Source organism: Typopeltis vanoorti, chromosome 19 (assembly GCF_054136105.1).
Source record: "Typopeltis vanoorti isolate ZY-2024b chromosome 19, IOZ_Tvanoo_1.0, whole genome shotgun sequence".
Classification (NCBI taxonomy): domain Eukaryota; kingdom Metazoa; phylum Arthropoda; class Arachnida; order Uropygi; family Thelyphonidae; genus Typopeltis; species Typopeltis vanoorti.
The window spans coordinates 109,769,149-109,793,886 of NC_143567.1; positions in this window are offsets into that span (position 1 = coordinate 109,769,149).

Sequence of the window (24,738 nt, forward strand, 5' to 3'; positions counted from 1 at the left end):
GTGGAGGGAGCGAAGTGCTCCTGTTGAGCCGGATCACAATCACAGCGCGTTTGTAGCTGCAAATGTGGGCATTAATATTGCTCACGTGCTTTTCTTACCTCGTCGCCGTCTTCAAATGTGATTTTAAAGCACTGCTTAACAGCCCTGAAAGTCCATTCCTGTTCTTCTTTTTTTTTTATTGCTTCACCTTTCCGACTTCCACCTTGCAGGACAACCCCATCATTTCCCTCGTAAAGCAAATCTCGAACATCCTCGTGGATCCAGCGAATACCATAAAATTTTATTACACCCTAAAACGATTCGTAGTCTTTAAGTTTATTTCTCTCTCGCTGAGTGAATCCTGCTGATGTCAGTCATTTAAAACACTTCTTCGCTCTATGCTAACTCTCTTTTCTTTTAACGCGAGTAAAAGGCACAATCCTCGCACTCTGTATCGCCGACAAGAACATTCTCGGTTGTTTTTCCTTTTTATATATTAACGTTGCCAAGCGCGCAGTGTTACTACGGCAACAACAGTTCAATGTTGTCGTTTGAGTCAAGCGACATTGAGTCCCAATACGTAATGGTTACATTTTCTCCAAAAGTAAAAAAGTATAATTTTTGGCGGCCATATTTGTGAATTTGTATAAAAGAATTGTTCGATGAGAATAAGCCAGACAAGTCTAAATAATCTTCTTCATTCATATTTATTTATTTTTTGTCAGTTTAGATTTTAAAAATGACCTTTGTTATCAGGGAAATATCATCTCCTCTTGTGGTTTCGGTTATTTCGTTAATTATGAAATTAAACCTCATTCTTGATTATTCGTGAGAGCCTGTGTAGCTCAGAAGTGGCGTTTGCACTCTACGACGCTTGACTGCACGAAGAAAGACTTAAGTTCGAGTCTAGTCGCCGACTGGAAGAACATTTTTCTAAGACTTTTTTCGATCGGTTCCCGAGTTAGTCGATCTCTGGCACGGGAAAGCGGGTTTTTTCCTATAAACTCAAAGAAATCGACCGAAGAACCCACACTATTTTAGACATTTAAATTATTCTGTTAGGGTTAGGCACCACGGGAGGGCGGCACTTGCTTTCTTCACTGCGTGCCGCTTAATTAGCGATAGCCTTGGGCCAGCTATCTCTGATTGGCTACCAGTGGAGACTGAACTGCGCATTCAATCTCCAAAAGTTAGATCGGACTAAAACGCCTCGCCTACTCCCTATATGGGAACAAAAAGGCGTTCGCTGATTTTTTTTTTCATAATTATTCCATTTCCTTTTGGATATTAAACAGTAATACCGTGAAATATTAAAATGCAAGGTGAGGTCGGGGAATACAAAACACATTCTCTTCAAGAGTGGAATCATCACAATCCATTTGAAAGGAGAAGTGAAATTAATTGGAACATCGATGGACCATTTTGGTTTCGTTGGAATTCCGTCCGATGAGGCTTTTTTTCTTTCTCTCTGTGCATTTTTTTTCGGGCGAGTGAGCACGGCTGTCTCTGTAGATGCAAACTCCCCTGCGATTGCAATGATTGGCAGACACCTCGCCTTCAAGACGCAGCTCGAACCCAGGTCTTTTCCACGGAAAGATGAAATTGTCTCATCCACACGAGGGCGCTGCTGATGCGTTGCGTGGATGCGACGGAACCACACATGCACGTGCTGCGTGTAGCCTCTCTTTTAACGACGCTCTTTTGTCTTGTGGGTGTTGACTACGAAAATTCGCAACGGAACTTGTCTCGATTGAGCAAACGCGTGTTGCGCGTTATGTCCTCCCTCTCCTAAAGCCCCGCGGTTGGCGGCACGTTTTGTTTGCCCTTCTCGGAGTACTAATTAAAGTAGCCATATCTCGACACAGTCGAACGACGACAGACAAAACTAACACCTGCGAGTTTGTTTAGCTTGTAGTCATTAATGTTAATTGCAACCTTCGGGAAAGCGAAGCGAAGACAAGCAACTGAGGTCGCTTGTCTTCGCTTCGCTTTCCCAAAGCTCCGTCTGTTAATCAGAGGAAGCAAAGTGTTGCTGTTTAATTCCCACGTGTCGCAAAAACCAACTCTTTTGTCGAAACGTGCAAACAGCGAAATTCGCTACGAATTGGCGAAACAAGCTAAGAACGGATGTTTTATTATTTTGTTTTAAGCGCTTGGTGAGTCGCGAAAGTCCAGTTCCATCTTGGCAACCAGGGGGCGCTGTTTCAGCGAATCGATGCGTAGTCGAGACTGCGGTCTATTGCCATTGTAACGAGCATGCTTATGCATTTACAATCCGCGTGGCTGTTGACACGCGAGGAAAACAGACTGAGCTCGGATGCGGAATTAAAGTTTGCTTTTAAGAGTCATAAAAGGAGCGATTAACATGCGGACGCAGTTTGAAATCGTAAAATCGGATTAACAGCGAACTCCTCCGTCAAAGTCCCTCTCGACCGCAGTGCGTCGTGCTTTTCACCAGAAGCAATAAAAGTTTATCGCGACTCTGCGAATGCATTCGCGCTTTGCAGCAAGGTCCCCCCCCTCCCCCATAATTATATGCGAGTAAACATCGGCGCGTGTTTATTATTATGCTGGAATCCGCTTAACGCTTTCTTCCCAAAGCATCAACAGCTGCTCGGTTGTTCATGCGGATTATGGTAAGTTCGTTCGACGTGACCACCCCATCCTATCCGCATATAAGCGTTGCTAAGTAGCCAACACGATCACGTGATTGTCATCCTCTGGAATGAGAAAGTTAAGAATAAAAGTATGAATAAATAAAACTATTTTAATGGCGTTTGATTCTTAGCAGAAGGAAGTCCCTCTGGAACTCCTTCCTCGTCTTTTTTCCACTTCATCGAACGCGAAATTCCCTTAAATCGCCCCCATAACCATCCAAGAGTTACTTCCAGTGGCATTTTCGCTTTATTGCCAGTTTCAGCGGCTGGACCGTTTAGTGGAAGAGCTTAGAAGTAATTCGCGCATTCATTTCTTCTCCTCCCTCTGCCGATTCAAAAACAAATAAACGAAATGATTAACAGAACTTGCTCAGTAGGGAGGTCATCTCTTCGAAGAAATTAGCCGGAGATGCGCATCTTTTCCGATCCGAAACTTGGCATTCTTCAAAAATGAGAAAACTTTTTTCGACGACGGCCATTACGGGAAATGGGATGTGCTTTCTGAACACAGAGAGAGTGATAACCCAGTCCGACCCGCGCATGTATACACCCCTGCGAGCATCTCGTTCTTCAAGACGCGCATCTTATTTTCGAGACCCTTTTCTTTTTTTCTTGGATTATCGAGACGCATCACCAATGCCCCATTACGACAGAATGCATCGTTGGTCTCGCGCATCCAGCTTACCTCTCCCCATCACCGGTCATAATCGGTGCCGAGTTTTTCCGCCGCTCCTTCTGGCGAGATCGCGGTTCTTATTAATATTACGACCGCCATTTCTTCGGAGAACGCAATGTGGGGGAATAATCCCCCCGCAAAGGCAGAAAGTTTTATAACTTTCGCTCAATTATTTCTCTGAAAAGTGAAAGTTGGACAAGAGTTCATAAAAATTACGCACCTCATCTGATATCGGAGCTTCCCTTTCGTCGTTTCATTGCATCCTCACACCTTCGTCAAGGAAACTCCAGTGTAGGAGTATTTTCTGCTCAAGTGTCTACGAGGTTATATTGTGTCTTGTTCCGTGAAAATGAGTCTGCGATAAAGAAAGGACATCGCCTCTGAAGTATTCGCTCCGCGATATGTTTCGTTACCATGGCGACGAGAGCTGGGAAGACCGGTATGATTTGGAATTTTAATTAAGCTTCTTGTTTGATAACAAGTAATTCAGCGGAATCAAAGCGGCGATGTTAGAAGTACATTTGCCGGGTTTCTGCCATCTGCGATCTCATTTCGGATCGTTTGTGCTTATTTCAGCGTTTGCAGACGTATTTGCCAACCGACAAAGACGTTCTGCGATATTGTTGTCTTTCATTGTCTCAGGACGAGCTCGGTTTTAATTAGAAACGCATCATCACTTGTAAGTGTCGCGCAAATCTCGATATTGCATCTTTCTCAAGAGCTGACGGAGAATCCTCGGATAATACGCGGCTGTTGAAAAGATAGAAGAAGAAAATCTCGACTCGTTCTGCGAAGAACAGAAGATTTTGCTGCGTAAATATATGATTTACATATAAACTGGTTAGGTAAACGAAAAATCTAATTTGTTTCCATTGTCGTCGGAACTCCCTCTGGTTATAATAGATATTGTAAGGTTAAGCCGAATGCCTTCCACGGTGAAACTCCTCGGAATGTTTGATGCAATCCCATTTTTAATAATTGCATAGTACATCTTCTACACTTGTCATTATATATTACAATACTACTATATTTTAGTAAAAAAAAAATAATAATATTGTAATGAATGCAACACAAGTCAATAATTTTATAAATTCAGTTATATAATACCAATTTCTGCCATTTCTCATTTTGTTATTTTAATAAATTTATTCCCCCCCCTTCCCCCACAAAAAGAATAACATCAGTCGAAACAAGTGGTTTGGGGGCGAATCAAGGACTACACTCGATAGAATGAATGAATGTTCTTTAGAGGCGTCAAATGATGAAACGAAGACCATATTCAGAAATCTAGAAGAGTTCCCCGTTTCTTGAAAGGCGTTTAATTTGGCGATCCGAAAACAACCTCTTTTCGCTACGCCGGAGGAATTCTTCTGAACGGCAAGACAGAAAATTAATCGCAGATTTCGGGTTCATTTTCAACTTTGCCATTTTAAATTTTCCAAAAGAAGCGAAGTTGGGTTACAAAACAGGATTCGTTCAATTTGAAACAACAAAGTGAAAACTTGAACACGATCCAGGGTGTTTATTTGTCCTTTTAGCGTGGAAATAAATCTCATCCGAGATCCTCCGGCGTCAACCAAATAGAAGATTTCAAGCAAGAGCAGGAAAGGAGTCATCGCACATCCCTGCTAAAAGGGTTTTTTTTTTTTTTTTCCTGATTAAAACAGCAAACTGCTATCCGATTTCTTGTCGAGGAACTTCTAACGAGATTTCAAAAAGTCTCATCGTTTTACCAAGAAATCAAACATCGAACATTCAAGATGATTCTTGTCGGTTCCTGCAAGGAAAATCAATGCGATTTGGTAGTTTTGCTTAGCCTTCCATTCCTTTCTCTTCACATCAGATAACTATCGAAATATGAGGATTTTTATGGAAAAAAGACAGAATTACCCTCGGGGGAAAAATAATCTATTTTGAAAACTAATGAGATCGTCCGACTGCCTTTGTTCGTCGTTTGATTGCACGAGAAAAAATATTAACAATCAAATTGGCAAAGCAAATAACGAATATTGAAATATCAACAGTTGATCTGTGACGCGCCCTCTCGTGCTTTTGTCGAAAATCAGACGGTCACCGGTTTCCATGGCATTCCACGTGACGAGTGACGTGATGGTTACGTTACTTCAATCTTCATTATTGTTCGCTGTTTAAAAGCCGTCCGTTGAGCTGCGCATCACAGCTGTTGATAAATTCCTTACGGCAGAGCGTCGGGCCGCTGTTTTCTGAACACACGTGAAAAGGAGGAGACGAAATCATCGATCATCCTTCATCATTTATCCCACTTCCAATATATTATGGTCAGAATCTTTCGGTAATAAGTTAGACAATGGGGCGGGTGGGGGAGCACACGTTGTTCCCCCCGTTCGTCGTCGTTGAGTAATGGTCGTCTTGGCTGTCACCTGCAACGTGTTTGCTATTGTATCACACGGGGACTAATAAAACGGAGCTGGGACGGTGTTGTCAAAGAATCTAAAAATATTAATCCAAAGTACATAAAAAATGGGATTTCTTCCAATCTTTGCTTTGATGGTTTTGACACGAGATATAATTTAAAAGAAAAAATAAACGGGATAACTTTAAGAAATTAATTATGGTCGAGCTTGACACGTTTGGCGAAGAACGGTCTTAGCGAAGAGTGCATTCGTCCGAGAGAAATAAACAGGAACACCAACGCACCGAAATCTGCATACCCAATGAGTCCCTTGCAGTTGATCGAGAACATAGGAGGGGGGGGGGGGTTCTCTTTCGTCTGGGTGGGCACTTTCTTGGGAAATAAGAACTCGTTCTTCTTTAATCCATCCTCGAACAACTGAAAGGGGATGGGACTCGCCGAGTTAATACAGCGGGCTCTGCACTCCATCCCCCTAAAGGCAAGTATTTTATGCATGCAGAGCTGTGTGTACGGGGTCAGTTTTGAGGGATGAATAACGGAGTTTTCGTTATTTATCCTCATAAAGATTTCTCATGTCACAGACGGGATTAGAACCAGGATTTTTTTTATTTATTTATTTTTGCAACCAAAGGGCTCGCCTGTACTAACTGAGGTATGGAGGCTCCAAGGACTCCTTAGTTTCATCGAATGCCATCTAACAGAGCTGCCTGTTTTCTACTCGTACACAGAATAATTACAAATGACTCCCAGTTGAAAAAAAAATTAAAGAAAAAAATGAGTTCATTCTTCCCGACAACACTAATGAATACAAACCGTGTTATAAATATTTGCGTTTTGTTGTGTCATCGTTTCTTTTAACAGGAAAGGGCTAATAATTCCTCCATTCTCACCAACGGTGCATAAATTTACTGCTAAACACCGAAAATGCCAACATAAAAAAGCAACATTTATTTTGCTGCATTGCTTCGCTCTTGTGGGATATAATAAACGGCAAGGAACCGGAAGACATCCCTTTGCAACGTATTAGTTATAATTAGCACGTAATTGCGCGGGAGGAGCATTAATAATTCCAACCAGCAAAACCGCTGGTGATCCAGGAAAAGCAAAAACGCTGGAGGAGATGATTTGTTCCACGCGACGACATCCTGCAAAAACACATCTCAAATGAATAGATAGAAGAGGAAAGAAGAAAGACAGAGATTGGGATTTCATTTATTCAAAATGTGATTAACAGATCGGTTTTAATTCTTAAGATATTTATCGTACCTTACCCTGAGTGACTGAATGAATAAGTGCGTATTATTATTACGTGACACCTCCAATATATATATATATATATATATATATATATATATATATATATATAGAGAGAGAGAGAGAGAGAGAGAGAGAGAGAGAGAGAGAAAATCTTGATACGTACATTTCATGACTGTGGATCAACATAAAGAAACGTCGTTCGAGATTTCGCATACGAACTACCGACGGAAATGACGTCACCACCACACGCGAAGGAAGTGCGACACGCGAAATCATTGGAGTCTCTGAGGCTCAGAGACGCCACTTATTTATTTATTCGTATGGAGTTTCCTCCCTTTTCTCCCCCGTCCCTACTGGGGCGAGTTCAGCCCCAGACAAACTGGGGGGAAACCCTGCTGTCCACGCCCAAGACCGGCTAACTTGGCTATGGCTGAGGAAGATCCTTAAGCTCGTCACGTCGACGACGGGAATCGAACCTAGGACACTCCTTCCCCAGGCATAGGGTTGCGAAGCGCAAAGTCACGAGGCTAACCGCGCGGTCAGAGACTCCACTGATTTGGAGAAACTGAAGAAAATCCGGAAAGGAACTGAGGACGCATCGGTCAAACAAGGCCAGTTCAGTAGGTCAATGAGGCGTTTTCTTACCGATTGTCTCTAAAAATTTCAAGACTCTTTTTTTTTTTGTTTTAAGAACGAGGAGGAAAAGTGAACAAAATATAAATGAACAGCGTTTTCTCCACGATTTTCTTTCACTCCCCCCCCCCCCCACCCCCCAAGTTCCCTGATTTGCCATCTGCGGATTCCCTGCATAAGCTTAAAAACCTTCGGGCGTAATCTTATCGTAAGATTGCAGATGGTCAGATCGCACGCGCGTGTCGGAGTTTTGATAGAACGAATTCGACTGAAACGTTTCCCACAAACGAACGCAGCACCCCGACGACATTCTCACAAGTTGATGAGTTGCTGCGACGCACGAGGAAGCTTAAGCGAACTTTTCAATAATCAAGAATGGTTACCCGGTTGCACCGAAGAGGTCGCTTTCGCTGGGAACTCAATCTGATGTTATTCCTGGGCCAGGAGAGCGAACTCGCAATACAAACATCATTATCTGTATTGATTTCCTCTTCGTCTTTGAGAGACAGTAACTACCTCCTGCTCTCGAGCTTCCTTTTTTGAATCTGACGGAAGAAAGAAGCAAGTTCGAGGTTGCTCGGATAATCTGACAGCGTAGGGCTTTTAACAAGGGGAGGAGGGAGCTTCGCTGAACACTCGTGGATCAACTCAAGTCCTAAAGGAATCGCGGTTTATTAGTAATGTGGGATTAACCTAACGAGGTCCAAATGCCTCGTAATGTAGCAAAAACAGATTACTTTTTTCGTCCTTTCTAGGCAGACTTTGATGCGAAGGATTTCGCCCGCTGGCTTTTTCCTTTCGACCCTCTTCCAGCCAAATCTTCAACGTAAGTATCAGATGAAGAAAGAGTCCTGTTAATCGCGAGAAACAACTGGAGACGGAATTCCTATGTAGCCACGATTGCTTTCCACAAATCATTTTTACCAGCAAAATATCGTTAAACCGGCAGTTAACTAATGACGAAGCAGATGCCGTTGCCAATTGCCGTATAGAGCAATTGCCCGAACTCATTTCCCGCAATTAAAAAAAATAAAATAAAAAAGCTGAGGAGCAACATCTCGTGGGAATTAGCAGACGTTGCATCGTGTTTCGCACGATTGTGGCAATATTTGGATTCTTGCAGACAATCCAATTACCAGAGACGAGGGTGGTTGCATATGACAAGAACCGCTATTATTTCATGGCCCAAACCGAGATATTGATCCCCGAGATAGATGCATCGCGGAAATCTATAATTGAATAGACCCTGCGGATGGCTTCCCCGCTGCGAAAGGTGATAAACAAGCATTCGATTCCCTTATTACAAGCTGCCAAATGAACACCACCAGATAAAAGAATGGTATGGGATGGAACGAAGAAGGAAGGATAAAAGGAACGTTGAAAAATTAGAGGTACAACGACCGATGCTCCTCTTCATCCGCTTGATTTACGTACGACGTAACATCCCCCTTCCCGTAGTGTTGTAGAGCAAATATTTATTTTGAGCGACCCCTGGAGGCGCGGGGAGTATTTTTCGATAAAATATGTCCGAGTCAATAGCGCGTCTTAGTGCCATTTATTTCTTGCGATCTCCTTGGGCTGTGGCACGCAATACATCAGTTATTTTAAATCTTACTCGAGACCCCGGTAGGGGCGGATCGATCTCAGTGTTCCTTATCGCTGCCTTGTTTGACTTTGTCATTTGCAAAGAGATAAAGCCACGTGTTCATTGCTGCAGAATAAAGCCAGCAGTGCCTTAATATGTATTTAGTGTAACAGGGCAATCGTTCCCTACAGCCTCTGTTGCTCTGGAGATTAATATTAACAAGCCGTTTCTTGTACGGAAAGTTTATGCGGTTTAATTAACCGCATCATACATTTGAAAAATGACATTCCGCCCTGGGGAAGACCAGAACAAGCCACGCTCGAACATCCGCATTGTACTCGCCAACAGAGTGTTTCGTTTCCACCAACTTAACCATAAAATTAAGCCGCGTGATATATGAATCGGGCTCATTATGAGCATATTCTCCATTTAATGTTACCATAGAAACACAGCCTCGAACACAATCGCGCGTGTTGCAATATATGACTGCATGCGCTCAACAATGCAGCCGTTTAGTTTAGTTTTCCTATTAACGTATGAATCCGTTTAGAACGAAATATTAATCTTCATTACGCATAAAAGTGGAGGTTGGCTTTCAGAAATGTTGCTTTTAAACTAACAAGTTGTTTAGGACTAATTTTAGAAAATAGTTTTCCCTCCTAAGGGGCGATCATTTGATGAACAACTCGTTGATTTATTTAGTTGTTGTATGACATGTCCGAGCAGCGCATTTTATTTCCGAAAAGCCTCGAGAATTAATTGAATGGGAGGCCCCTTGCTGGACTAGAATTCCTACAGCGCTTCTGATTTCATTGGCAATTGATCTTCGCTTTTCCACGTGATTAAGCCGCAATTGTGGTGGAATGAAAAGTAAATATTTCCTCGTTTGTATTTATGCAGTTCGTCAGTCAGGAAACGCTAAGAAATTGTTACTATAGCAACCTTCTTGCTGACGTTTGAATTGGCCATGGTTTCGTCTGCTCTGATGCACGGATCAGCTCTGCAGTTTGTGTCGTTACTTTGAAGTATTTTAGAGCCAAATCAAGATCGCGATTTCCACCTTCAGGGATTCACACGTTGAGGAGTTCGTTTACTTTAAGGTTACTGAAAGTTTTCAACAGCTTTGATTAAACTGCTTAATCTTCGCATGTGGATGTTTGCTTCATGAGTAATAACACGTGACCTCAATTTTGTTTTTTTAAAGATTTTTCTTTGTAATTAACATACGGTGAGTAGAAACTACTGAATGCTCCTGATCAACATGTTTACAGCTTCGTCTTCTCCAAACAAACTAAACCAAAGGAAGTCATTGAATTATAAACCCAAAGTCATTTGATTGCCCCGAAAGTCTTTAATTCTCTCTTCATGGTTTATTAACGCAAGAGAGGATTAAGGCCTCTGCTAATCCTCTCTTGCTTCCTGTTTCCCTTTCTTGGGATTTACAGCAGGATAGTTAAAGTCTTCGGTGCGAAGAATGTCAAGTCGCATGGAAGCGCGATCTCTTTTTCTGCCTACTGCATTAAAAGTAGCCCACCCAGTCTGGAATTACGATAATGACCATTCAAACAAGAAGGATTAAACCACCCGAATCAGTGGTTAACTGCACACTGAAAGTTAAATCTTTCTTTCCAAATTTCCGTTTTGCGGATTTAATTCCGAATTCAGTTTCCAAGTAAATCGGCATCAAAAGAAGAGAATGAAACTCGAAAACTTGGGTAGTTTGCCACGGATTACAATTTACCTCTCAACAATATCGGCATAATCAGAATGAGACAGTCTAACTCACCATTTAGGTTCCTTGCGTCGAACCCAGGTCTTTGGACTCAAGCACTCGTGTATACCAGCTAAGCCACGGAGGCGCTTCTTACTACTTAGCTTGGCCACAATCAATCGTATTCAGTGATTTTTGACAGAAAAGTGAAATTTAATATTTCATTGCGACTTGTGGACGAAATTTCAGAACCCTCAGCTGAGTTGGGCCACGTGCAGTATCACCGCTATTATAATTTCGCATTTATTCCTCTTCAATACTCCCCTAATTTTTTTCTGGTTTCGCGAGATTCCTAAAGTTAAACACAATCTAACATAGAATGCTTCATGAAGAAGACACTTTTTGATGCGTAAACATTCCATGGGATTGGCGTTAATAGTCCGGGTGTGCGGTCATAAATACGGACACCTTTGATCCCTTTGAGTAGACATACAGATGGCGAAGAGGGTCAAATTCTTAGCGTTCCAGTGGTGTCAAATCACCCCGAAAGTAAGGGAGGGTGTGCTCTGAGACGATAGCACCCAAAAGTCGTTAGTGGGTGTGATTCGTTATCGTGTGAAGCAATCGAATTGATCGTCGCCATTTGTCACGAGTTGCTGAGTTTCGTCTGTTTTGCGTGCGTGAAGTGTGAACTGGCATCGATATAATTTTCTATAAATAATTTAGAACTTTTTAAACTATATTTACAATGGGAAAAAAACAGTGTTGACGATCTAGTGAATGTCCTTTTCTGCCAGAACTGTCGCGGATTGTATGATTATAGTCGAATGAGGTTGGAACTTGTGTATAATTAGTAAAACGAGTTACTTCCTCCTTGCTTTGGTTTAATCGTAAGAATAATAATTTCCCAAGGGATTACTTTTTGCCATTTCTGTGCGTATGATATGGGTGTATTTAAAAATCGTATCGAAATTCCAGTTATCCGTGTCTCACTCTAGTATTTGATTGATTGAATTTTCCCGTCCATCCCTTCAGGACGGACAGAGTCCCCTAATAAGAGGTTTATGACGAATTTAATGAAGCCGGTTCATCACACCACTGCTGCATGTCCTAAGGGAAATATTCATAACTGTAAACCCATGTGTGTGTGTGTGTGTGTTCACGGCTCGGTTTGCCTGTTCTGAGAGACGAAAAACCCGAGTTTCCGGGTGAAAATATCCTCTACCTCCGTATGATAACTCACGTTTAGTTGAAAGGCAACAGATAAAGGTTCCTCATGTCACGAACGAGAATCGAAACAGGACTTTCCGACCAAATGGCTTTGTCTATGCCACGGGTGGCCAAACTTGTAGACGTTGGGGGGGGGGGGGACTACTTACCTAGTGAAAATATCTCTTCGGGCGACTATAGATGCGATCGAAAATTGTGGAATATTTTCGAGATTTTTTCATAAGGCAATAAATATAACAAAAAAAAAGAAAATTTATTGTTCATAACTTTATTAAAAAAATAATAACAATAAAAAAAATACAAAAAACTAAATAAAATTATACAAACAAAATTGAATATTTTAATACCTGACATTGCATAGATGCAGCTAAGCGATCATAATCTGGATCGTAAAAACTTAAAGAAATGCGTAAACACGATTCCAGATGTTGATCACTTAGCTGCGATGTATGCTTTGTCTTCATAGCATTCATACATTCGAATGCCGATTCGCACAAATAAGTTGATCCAAAAAATGCGTTAAAATAAGCGGCGATTCTCCGGATATTTACTTTTGTGGGTCAACTTCCAAAAACTATTATTTGAAGCAATTGATTTGAGGTGGATATCGCATTTCATTTTTATAATTTCTTCTTCAAAAAATCTACGCTATTTGTGTCGAGAAATTCGTTCAATTTTGAAGAGTATTCTCAACATTAATATTTTCATTGAAGGGATGTGTTAAGAAAGTAGCGACATCATCGAGCTTACTGATTCCTACAAATCTTACCTCGAATTCGTTCATGAAAAGTCTTATGCTTTCAGCGTGTTTATTAAAGGCGACGTTTTGTATATCCCTTGACTGGTCGGCCAAATTTTTAAAATGCTTCATTTCGCGCCGCTTCAATTGTATTTCAAGCGTGTTTAATTTTTCCTTGAATGATTTGCTACATTCAGGTGCCTTGCGGTCGACGTCTTGGCCACCCCTGAGTCTATACAGACCGAGCTACAGAGGCTCTACTCTAATATTTTCCAGTGATTATCTAATCTCACCATAAAACCTAACCCTTTGTACCTCTCACATTAACGACGCGCGTGAAGCATAGTTGTTGTTGTTCTTTTGACATTTACGCTTTCCGTATTTAATATGATATTAATTGATGATTTAAAGTATTCAAAGTTATCCTGCAATTAATTGCACGGGACCAATTAAGATGGGCGCTATGCTCTTAAAACATTCATACATCGATAAAAATGCAATCAAATTGACGTGAATTTTGTAGCGTGGATTGCACAAGCCACACGACAGCACACCCAACCGGAATGGGTACGCGACGCCGCCACTGATATATGTATACAGCGTACCGCTAGCCATATATATGTAGTCTCTCTCTCTCTCTCTCTCTCTCTCTATATATATATATATATATATATGTAGAAAGTATTTTTACCTTGGGTATAAATATGTTAAAGATACCAAGTAATTTTAAACCTGGTTTTGGCATTAAGGGTAAATATTAAGATTAGTGATCGGAGCTTGTTCCACCTTTACCACGAGTTGTCCTGGTCCTGCACTACCTGTGGGATCAGTTAGACTTGCATCAATTGCAGGCGCAAACTTGACTTTTAGTCTGTTTGCTTACTTGGGAAAAGGAGTAAAACCAGGTTTAAAATTACTTGGTATCTTTAACATATATATATAATATATATATACACACACATAGATACACACACACACACACATAGATACACACACACACACACACACACACACACACACACACACACACACACACACACACACACACACACACACACACACACACATAGATAGATAGAGAGAGAGAGAGAGCTTTGTTACAGTGCAGAATACATCCAAATCATTTTCCGATGCTTTTCGCAAAATGCTAGAGCACCTTTTTTTTTTTACATTCACTTTCAGTGGCAGCTCGTGGCTTGAAATCGTGGGGTGCTGCAACTTTGGAAATATCCATACACACTGTAAGTAATACGTGTTTGGATAAAATATCAAAATTATGGTAAAAAATTAAAAAAACATTAAACATGAACAAACATTATTTATTATCGATAAAATTATACAGTTTGGTATAATTCAAAATGACTTAAAAATAAAATCCATCATCATAACCCCAATAATCTTCTGAAATAAAAACTATAACAAATGTTATGTCTTTAATTGTAATGTCCAAATATTTAAAGTAAACACGATAAGCACTACGAACACTCTACTACTGGCGCAAATTGCATATAAACAACAGTGGAAATGTGCGCTGTTCAGTGCCGCATTACGCTAATAGCTCGCATCTCACTATGACGTGAATATGCTTGCGCGCGTAGCAATATGACACTGTGGTAAACACAGTGCTACTGCTGGCGTTCTCCTAAGTAAGTAAAGCTACAAGATGCATTTTTTATTTTTTATAGAAAATAAGAGAATTGTATAGGATTATTGACGATAAAAGTAAATATTACAAGCAAATATAAATAAATTAATAAATATAGTTATGTATCGAGAAAAAGTGAGGGTGCTGCAGTTCCCAGGGCCTATGCACGTGCCGCCCTTCGATGTCATTTTATCACTGAAAATTGAGATTTGGAGCTCTTAATTCGAAATTTTAGTTTCACAGAGAAAAATTTGTCCACATTAAATTTTGACGCATTTTTTGGACTCAGTGATTCCGCTCTGACTGCATGGAATTTAGAGAAATTCCCAGATTTGGGGGATCACTAAGGATGCATTAGGAGCCCTCTAGTGGTAGTCATTAGCATATATTTCGACAATTAAGGTCTAGTGTTTACACGAAACAATCTCCATGCACAAATGATATAATAAATTGAATTAAAAGTGCGTATGATGGATAGAAGGACACATTAGGCATTAAAAGTAAAAAAAAAAAAAAAAACAGAGAAGGGAAGCAAATAATAATCGACCTTGAACTGTTTTAAACGACATTGACCAAAATGCATACAAAATTTAATAATAACGACAACGACATAAAAACTATCGGCAGCAGGCACGCGCTTCAACAGCACCCCATGACGAGAGTACATTTACGAGAACAACATCGCTCGATACAGTTTTGTTCTTCGAATAACGCAACGCACTTCCCGTAATCGCTGGTTTCGGAAACCGCAGTCGCGAAGGTCAATTTACGGCCTTTCATGACCTATGAAAAGTTATTCGGCGAACGACAATGTATTCTCTGAGAAGGGGGGAAAACCAGCTCGAAATGAAAGCGACCCTAAAATGGGAACTTCTGTTTCTCTGCGTGGGTCAACCCCTTAGGGACAGTCGCTGATGACACTTTAATTGATCTTGAAGGAATCGTTGGAAGAATTTTTAATCAGAAAATGCAAATTTCTTCGGAAACTTCGAGTCAGACGTTCATCACTTTTTAATGACTTCAAAACGTCTTCAGGACCATCGAATGCAAAATTCAGCGAAAATTCATTTTCTAAACTTGACTTTTTTTCGACCTTTTCCAGTAATGTCAAGTGAAGCACAGTTCAGAACGAAAATGTCGTCAATTTCTGCAAAGACAAAAAAAAAAAAAAAAAAAAAAAAAAAAAAAAAAAAAAAAAAAAACAGCAGGTTAGGCCACCATTAACGAGGCCCTACCAGAGACAAAAGCATCAAGTAGTCATTAACCAAATCCTGTGTGGGTTAAATGGGCAATTTTTTCTTCGATGTTATTACAACCTTTAAATGTTAATTCCTCAAAAGTTAATTATAATTCACTTAAAAGGAAGAAGTTCTGAGGCCACTTTGGGTTTCCGGTATTAAAGAATCTATCAAAAGACGAAACTGTTCACTGAACACAAATAAAATATCATTTTATTTATTTGCTTTTTAGACGACCATTTTTATTCCTATCGTATTTAGAAGAACAAATTGTAACGCTTACAGCTGCAGCAAATTCACTATCGCTGAAAATACTCGAAACCGTCGCATAGCAACAGTCTTTTCATTGTGACATCGTACTGTACTATACAGCAATCCCTCGATTAGTGCGCCTAATGCGTTCTTTAAAACAGGCGCATTAATCGAAAACGCACTAATCGAATACAATAACCTATGGGGAAAAGTACAGGGTGTCCCAAAATTCACGAGATTTAAATTTAGCGCCATTTGTGCGGTAAAGTGTTGCCAACGAGAAAAAAAAGACAACGTGACAGCTGACAGTTCAGGGTTATTAAAAATGACCACACACAGCGAAGAGAGTTCGTTGAATGGATTATGGAACAACAACAAGTGGATGCTTATTTTTCGAACAAAATCATCTTCAGCGATAAGGCTCACTTTCATCTTGATGGCTTCGTTAATGGACAAAATTGTCGCATTTGGGGTTCAGAAAATCCACAAGTGATTATTGAGAAACAAATGCATCCACAACGTGTCACTGTTTGGTGCGGATTTGGGGCTGGAGGCATCATCGGTCCATTCTTCTTCGAAAATGTAAGGCAATAACAGTTAATGGTGCTCGCTATCGCGACATGATAATCCAGTTTTTTGTGCCTAAATTGCAAGATATGGATGTGGACGACATGTGGTTTCAACAAGACGGTGCCACATGCCATACAGCCCGAGAAACAATTCAATTACTGTACGAGTCATTTCCTGGTCGTGTAATTTCCCGTTTTGGTGATCAGAATTGGCAGCCCAGATCATGTGACTTAACGCTTGGACTTTTTTCTTTGGGTTTTTTGAAGTCTAAGGTTTATGCCAACAAGCCCACGATCACCCACGCCTTGAAGGAGGAAATTGAGCGCTGTATCAACGAAATTCAGCCACATTTATGCAAAATGGTCATGGAAAATTTCGATTAAAGAGTGCGTATGTGCCAGCAAAGCCGTGGAGGCCATTTACCCGATATGCTATTCCATGCAAAACCCTATACTGTATACTTTATGATTCAATAAGAAATTACAATTTTTAATAAAAAAAACCTGTGTTTTCTATCAAAATTACTTCTTGCATGAATTTTGGGACACCCTGTATAATTCGTTCCTCAGATTTCTTTTTGGACCCTTAATTTTTTTTATAAAAGAATTAAAGGTATGTCTCAGGGCCTAGTTAAAGGAAAACCATGAAGCTGAAAGACAATAAAACATATTCAGAATATAAATTTTATTATTCTACTTCTTAACAATGAATTGAGTTAACGGCGTTTGGCGGGCATTTTGTTTCTTTTTTTTTTTTCATACAACCCACGGTATGGCTCTATTGCCGCTTCTACTCTGCTGCAAATTTTACTGGTTCGCTCTTCACCAGGGTCAGTTTCTAAGCATTGCTGCTTAAAAACTTCGATTGTGCGAAAAAATTTTAAAATTGTTTCTGTGAAATCTCTTTGGGCTGACTATCAGTGATTAAATTTTCTTCATATTCTTCAGGATCTTCCTGCTGTGCATCTAAATTTAGCAGGTCAAAATCACTCAACTTCTTAGAATGAGATTTAATTAACTTAGATTCATTTCGAAAACCTCTAAAATCATATAAAATGCGGAAGAATGTGCTTCCAAACGGCTCGCATATTGCTAGCTGTAATTTCATTCGACTTTGCGACTTTATAACCAGGTTGAGATTTCTCTGATTTGGCTAGAAGAGTCTTGGAAAGCATTCGCTTCCAAAAAAAGGCCGGTTCCATCGACATTAAATATTTGTTGATCACCATAGTCCCCTTCTTACACAATTTTCTTCAAAATCTCTGGATATCTCCTTATCTGCATTTGCAGCTTCCCCTGTGATCAGAACATAATGTAGGCTATTTTTCTTTTCGAAACGCTCAAATCACCCAGCACTAGCGTGGAATTCTGTTTCTTTTCCATCATTGATAGCTCTTTCTTTCAAGGTTGCAAAGAGGTTCAATGCTTTTGATTTAATAAGGCCAGTGTTTAGCGGAATCCATTTTTAGTTACAATCTTCGATCCATGTGAAAAGAAGTCTCTCTAATCCAATCATTATAATAATACTTTGATTTCGAGTGCGTGCATGATGAACTTGAAGCAGCCTTACCTTTCTCTTTGTATTCAGCAGTTGATTCACCCATTTTTGTGTTCTTGTCCTATCTTTGCTCAGGACTCGTCTTGTTCATTTTTCTTTATTTCAAGTTTTTCTTCCAATGAGATTACTTTTCGAACCATTTTCACACTTCTATTTTTTGCTCACTAATTCTTTTACTCATGATTAAAGGTTAGGAAAATAATTTAAAATAAAAAAAGTAGGGAAAATAATTGCACGTGATATGATCAGCAAAATACTATGTAAAGCAGACGACATAAATTTGGAATATAGCGTACATGGAAATAGTGTAGTATGTCATTAAAAAATTACTTTGCAAAATGTTTCAAATCGGTAACTAAATTATTTCATCCTGGTATTTTTTTATTTTTTTATTTTTGATTTGAGTGATTTTTTTAAATAGTTAGCCATAAAAAAGTATAGATCGAAAATTTTTAAAATCTGTAACATTTATTTTTAAGATGTAATTAGGCGCACAAATCGAATTTTAGAGGTGCACTAATCGAATTTGGGTATCGAAAAAAATGTCGCACTAATCGGGGACACATTAATCGAGGGATTGCCGTACACACAATTTTCTCTAATTTTTTTGTCCATACTCGCCATTAATATGATCCTACTGAAACAAAAAAAAATTAATATACACGGACTGTTAAAATGTTGACAAACGGATGGACAAAACTCATCAAACAGGTGCTTATACATTTTGCGAGAATACACTTAAAATGAGTTGAAGTACCTTCATTTGCAAACTATTTTTAGCGTACTCTCAAATATGCTAAATATAATGATTATAAGTATAGAATTTCTTACAAAATATAATATGCTAATTAACATAATGAATTTGTTCTAAATACATAAGAGAATTCAGAAAATTCCACACACCATTTTATTTTTTGCATACTTACATATGACATGAGTTTTTGTAGGGGAATGAATTAACTGTGATATTATTCGCTTTATACCAACATTTTTTCTTTAACTGTGTCTTTATAATAATTTCTGTTTTAGTTGTCACACCTCTGGCAACAACAATAAGAATGCGTACAGTGAAATATGGTAATCTGGAACACTTATGGAATCTGTTACCCGTTTCTTTACGTCGTCAGAATCATACGGAGCCCTCTTGTGTTCGCTAACTTCTTGTCCCAACAGGGCTTCTTAATTATAACATTCTTCTAAATGTTGACATGGCGTTCGCTAAGTGCTGGGCTCTTTTTCCTTAACAAATTCTCCTTCCTGCAGGGCACATCTATTACATTAGCCTTCCCCCCCCCCCGCCATCTTGTCACATTTCTTTTCATTGAGCGCAACATGCAATCTCTGGAGATTCATAAATACTCGGATCCGCTAAGATGGGCGAGGTGCAAAGAAAGTTAATTAAGCTACGGTATCCACCTTTAATGTATCCGCCAGACGGATGTAGCAACAGGAGATGGCAAAAAAGAAACAACCGAAGAAAATACGAACGACTGAAATCCTCCTCACAGTCCGTCGCATTAATGTAGTCCGTTGACTAGTATTTCTAATACGCCAAAACAATCGCTTTTCCACGGCTTGCATTTGAGTAAATATGCGTTCTCCGGCATCTAAATGAAAATGCAGATTTCTCTTACGAATATTTCAACTGGTACATTAGCGTCAGCGACCCCTAGAACTAAATGAAGTGGTGTCCTGACCAAAATAAATGCTCCGAACTTCGAAAAGTGATTCGTGTTTCATTTTAAATTCAGAATACGAAATCGTTTCTAAAAATAATTTAATTAGGTAAAAAGTGCTAATTTAACAAATAAATATTAAAATAATAATATACATTAATATAAATTGAAATAACTAGAAGGGGTAGTCATCTATATTAAAGTCGTTGAATTTAAAGATATCTGTTGAAAGAACTAAATGAAAATTCCCAATCAGTTTCATAGCACACGTGCTCAACCATCGCTTTAAAAAAAGCGAAAAAAAAAAAACTCCATTAGCAGATGCAACGTCAAGAAAGCATGACGTCATATCCGTCTCACAAAAACTAACAAACCATCGGCAAAAATGTCAAGCGATGTGCACACAAAAGAATGGATTTATTTTCGTTTCTGTTAATTTATATATTTTGTCGGTAAAACTCTAATTCTATTATCAAATTATCTGCTGTTAATTAGGAATCATGATTAATTAATATAAATAGTTTAGTTTAATCATGCTAACAATTTTTCGTTTATCTGACTATTATTAATGACTTCTTCCTACAATCTTTTGCGCGCGTGCGTTTCTGCTCCAAATGGAACCACCAGAGGGAACTAACTTCGCATGCGAAATGCATCCGAGTTTAACAGGGACGTAATTTAGATGCACCTTTAGTCAACCTGCGCCTCGGGGGCATTTCAGGCTAATTATCTCGTTCTTTCGTTCTTTCTTTACAGATAATCTCGTTCCCTTTTTCAGCAAACCGGGTTCACCGTGAAAGCAACCTCTGAGGTGTGCTTGCTAAACCCGTTTACTGAGACAACAGGGAATTGCCAACGCGAAGAAGAACAACACCCAACAATTTGAAAGATGTCTTAGAAAGAAAACGAGATTACCGCTTCCCTGTTGCCTCTCTCTCTCTCTCTCTCTCTCTCTCTCTCTCTCTCTCTCTCTCGAAGATGCTTCGGTGTTATCCACTCATAAGAAAAACACGTACAGAATGGTGTTTTTCTTATGAGTGGATAACTCATGTGGTGTTTTTAGTGTTGTTTTTTGAATCAAAAACAACACTAAAAAAGATCGCAAAGGGGGAAACCAATCATCTGAATTTATTGTGAACTTAAAAGCGTGACCTCGTGTTGGACATTTTCCGAAGGATGTGTCAGAACAAATCCTTCGAACTTTTCTGATCAAATTGCACCCCAAATCGGTTCACACGCAAAGACAAATTTGGGGGTTCCGTAATTGATTTCGCCACCGATACCTTCAGAGAGAGTTCAGTTTTTGCGTTGCTGCCCACATCAGTTTCAATTTTGTTGCCTTACGAAATGCTAACCGAGGAATAATAAATCACATCTCGAGGCGGGTGGTGGAAGCGAGCAAGAGGACCTCCATTAGGTGGGAAATTTGTATTCATTATCGTTGGATTAATTAATTTTAATGAAAATGCTTCCCGTAAATTATTGTTCCCTGACACAACATTCCTGAAAGAACGACGAAGGGAGGATTTTTCCTGAAGCAGAATGACAGATTTTTCATTTAGGGAAGTTGGTTGATGATCAACAAGATTTGGACAAGAATTCAATTATGGCGAACTCTCAGAAAATTGTTCATAATACGGTAGAGGAATGCAAATAATCTGTGATGTCCATGATAAATATTTACAACTTCCATTCTTCCTACGATAATTTAGCGATTAGTGTTATCATAACGAAGAACGCTTCTTCATTTATCAATTAATAAAAACACTTCGCTTTCAAAGCATAAAATCGACAAGTAATTTTGATCAGTTTTTTTTTTAAATCAACTTTAGTAAGGATTCCACTTTTGAAGAATCAGTTGACTACCGTTATCAGCAATGAAGCCTTTGATTATAAAGTTTCAGATTTTGAGTCTTGATAGCTATTATGACTTTCTTCATGTATATCATTGTAGCTTAGTAAAAGTGTACCAAAATTTAAATACATTACAATTAGGAGTTGATGTTAATGAACATTAAATTAGGCCTACGAGGATGGTCTGAAAAGTTCTCGGCCCTGACCATAGCAACACTAGCAGCACGATTTTTTTTTTTTTTTTTTTAATAAGTTGGTACATCTGCCGTAAGCATCCATGTGAAATTGCAAGTCATTCTATCAAGTAGTTTTTATTATACAGCTGTATGAAGCAAAAGTGTTGTCCGTATCCCTTGAAATGGATGAAATTGAGTATCGTACGGTTATAAAATTCTTTGAAAAGAAGGTTTAACGCCAAAAGAAATTCATTCAAAGTTCATGAAAGTTTATGGACACTCTTCTCCTTCGTTTTCGACAAATAAGAAATTGGCTATCGAGTTTAAACGTTGCCGTACCAGCCTCGAAGATGATCCACGCGAAGGACGTCCAAAAAGCGTAACAACACCAGAAATCATTGATCAAGTGCACGATATCGTAACGGATGACCGGGGAGTCAAAGTGCAAAAAATTGCTGAGACTATAGGCATTTCAAAAGAACGTGTAGGATACATTTCGCATGAAGAATTGCAAATGAAAAAGCTTTACGCAAGATGGGTGCTGTTGGATTCTGATTATACAGAGATTAGAGTAATTATTACTCGGTTCAGAATCCAACATGATCTTCCATCACAAAGGCTAGACTTGTAAATATTATTTAATGTAAACAACTTATTTTACAATTTAATATTCATATAACTACTTTAATTTTATCTAATATCTAATTATTTAATCAAGGATATATGTATTAATAGTGATAAGACTGTATTAAATATTATTAAGTTTATTTTATTCATTGCTATATTAATATAAGAGTTTGTATTTAATAATTTAACTGCGCATTAATTGAAATGTAAATATTCTCTATTTATTCCTATTTGTAGAAATTTAACGTTATGCAATAGCTCAATTTTATTATGTTTTGTTTTGTTGTCATGGAGACGCATGTAAGTAAGCAGCACGTTTTTGGAACACCACGTGAGGGGAAAGCTTATTGAAAAGAGTTTTTAGTTAAAGAAATCACGAGAACAATTTAGGCGGGAAGAATGGATATAAAAAGCAATGAACGTTGAAATTATAGAATTAAGAGAGAGAAAGGAGAGGATTGGCATTAGGTTGGAATCGGAGCATTCGGGAATCACAGTGCGATAATAGCGAGTCGGCAAGTCACTCAAGCAGCTAATAAAGTCTACTAGTCGAGAGGCGGTTAGCTAATAAGTTGTAGAATAACAATTATAGCTGCGAAGACAGCTGAGTGACTACTAAATAGACCAGCGATATTTGAGTTGAGATTCAATTTCAGGGCCGACCTTTCAAGGACATACAGAACCTTGAAGCAAAGCACAGAGTTATTAGCGAATAGTAGAGACTGTAAAGTTGAAGTTTACCGTTAGCTGCGCTTAGAAATATATTGCCTAAAGAATTAAATGAATGCAGGAAGAATGAACAACTGTGCATATGAAAACCTCAAGTGAAGGAAATATTGTGGGTTACTTTAATTCATGGGTGATTAGTAGTGCTTCATGTAAGAACGTCTGATTATGTGTATTGTGACCGTGAATTAATTCAGTTAATGCTTTGAAGATTTATTTTAATAAGTGCCGATTATTGTTAAAAGTGTTTACGGTTATAAAAAGTGTTTGTGTATAAGTTGATGAAGATAGAAGATTATCGGTAAGATTATTCCAACCATCAATATTCCTATACAGAAAAGTGTGAGAGTTTCATCCTAGAATTTCCTTATACTAACAGTAACTATTGAGGAAGTTAGCTGAAGTGTAAATTTAAAAGTGTTTGCTTGTGAAGTGGTGTTACTGCGATTTTATTGTATTTTGAACTTAAGGAACTGCGAGAAGACTGTATTAGAGACAACGAATTTACCTTTGTCTGAGTCTGTATGATTGAATTTATCAGAAGTTAAAATGTTTGTGATATCTTAATTACTGATTTGAATTTAAGTGTAAAATTTGTGATTTTAAAATTAAATGTTTGTTCTTGTTTATCAAAAGTTGTATTTTGCCTGAATTTCTTTTACTGCACCATTCATAAAATATTCGAACCAAAGCGGGTGAATTAAGTAAGTTAAATATACTCGGCCAGTATATATTTTAAGGAGTAATAGTTGAGGGTTGATTTTTCTTCAATTCTTGAACTAATCCAGATATAGAGTGGCGCAGTCTATAAATATAAGTTTTCTCTATATTTGTATTAGAAATCAACTAGCAACTATTTTTTAGGTTAAGAACATCGTAATAACTAAATGTCGGATCCAAAGTATAGATTGAGAAGAATTAGGATCCAACAGTGCCAAGCAGATCAAAAACGCACTCGCATGAAAATTTCTGAACAGTACTTGGAGCGTTTTAACAAGAATAAAACGCTCCAAGTACTGTTCATCGATTTATTACTATGGATGAGACTTGGATTCACCATTACACACCAAAATCCAAACAGCAGTCAAAACAGTGGACAGAACCCGGTCCGGTTGTTCAGCGCCAAACAAGACAAAGTCGGTTCCATCAGCAGGAAAGGTCATGGCATCGGTGTTTTGGGATGCTAAAGGCATGTTGTTTATTAATTATCTTGAAAAGGGTAAAACAGTAACCGAGGAATATTATTCCGATCTTTTAACAAGACTAGACGAAAAATTAGTAAGAAAAGACCCTGTTTGCAGAAGAAAAAACCATCTTTCATCAGGGCAATGCACCTGCCCACAAAGGTGTTTTCGCAATGGGAAAATTAAGGGATCTGCTCTATGAATTGTTGGAGCATCCACCCTATTCCCCAGATTTGGCTCCCTCGAACTTCTATCTCTTCCCAAAACTAAAACAACTCTTCCTCGGTCGTCAGCATTTTTCTTCAAATCAAGAGGTGATTGCAGCTGTAGAGGGGCATTTCACAGATCTTACTGAGAACCGCTACAGGGACAGG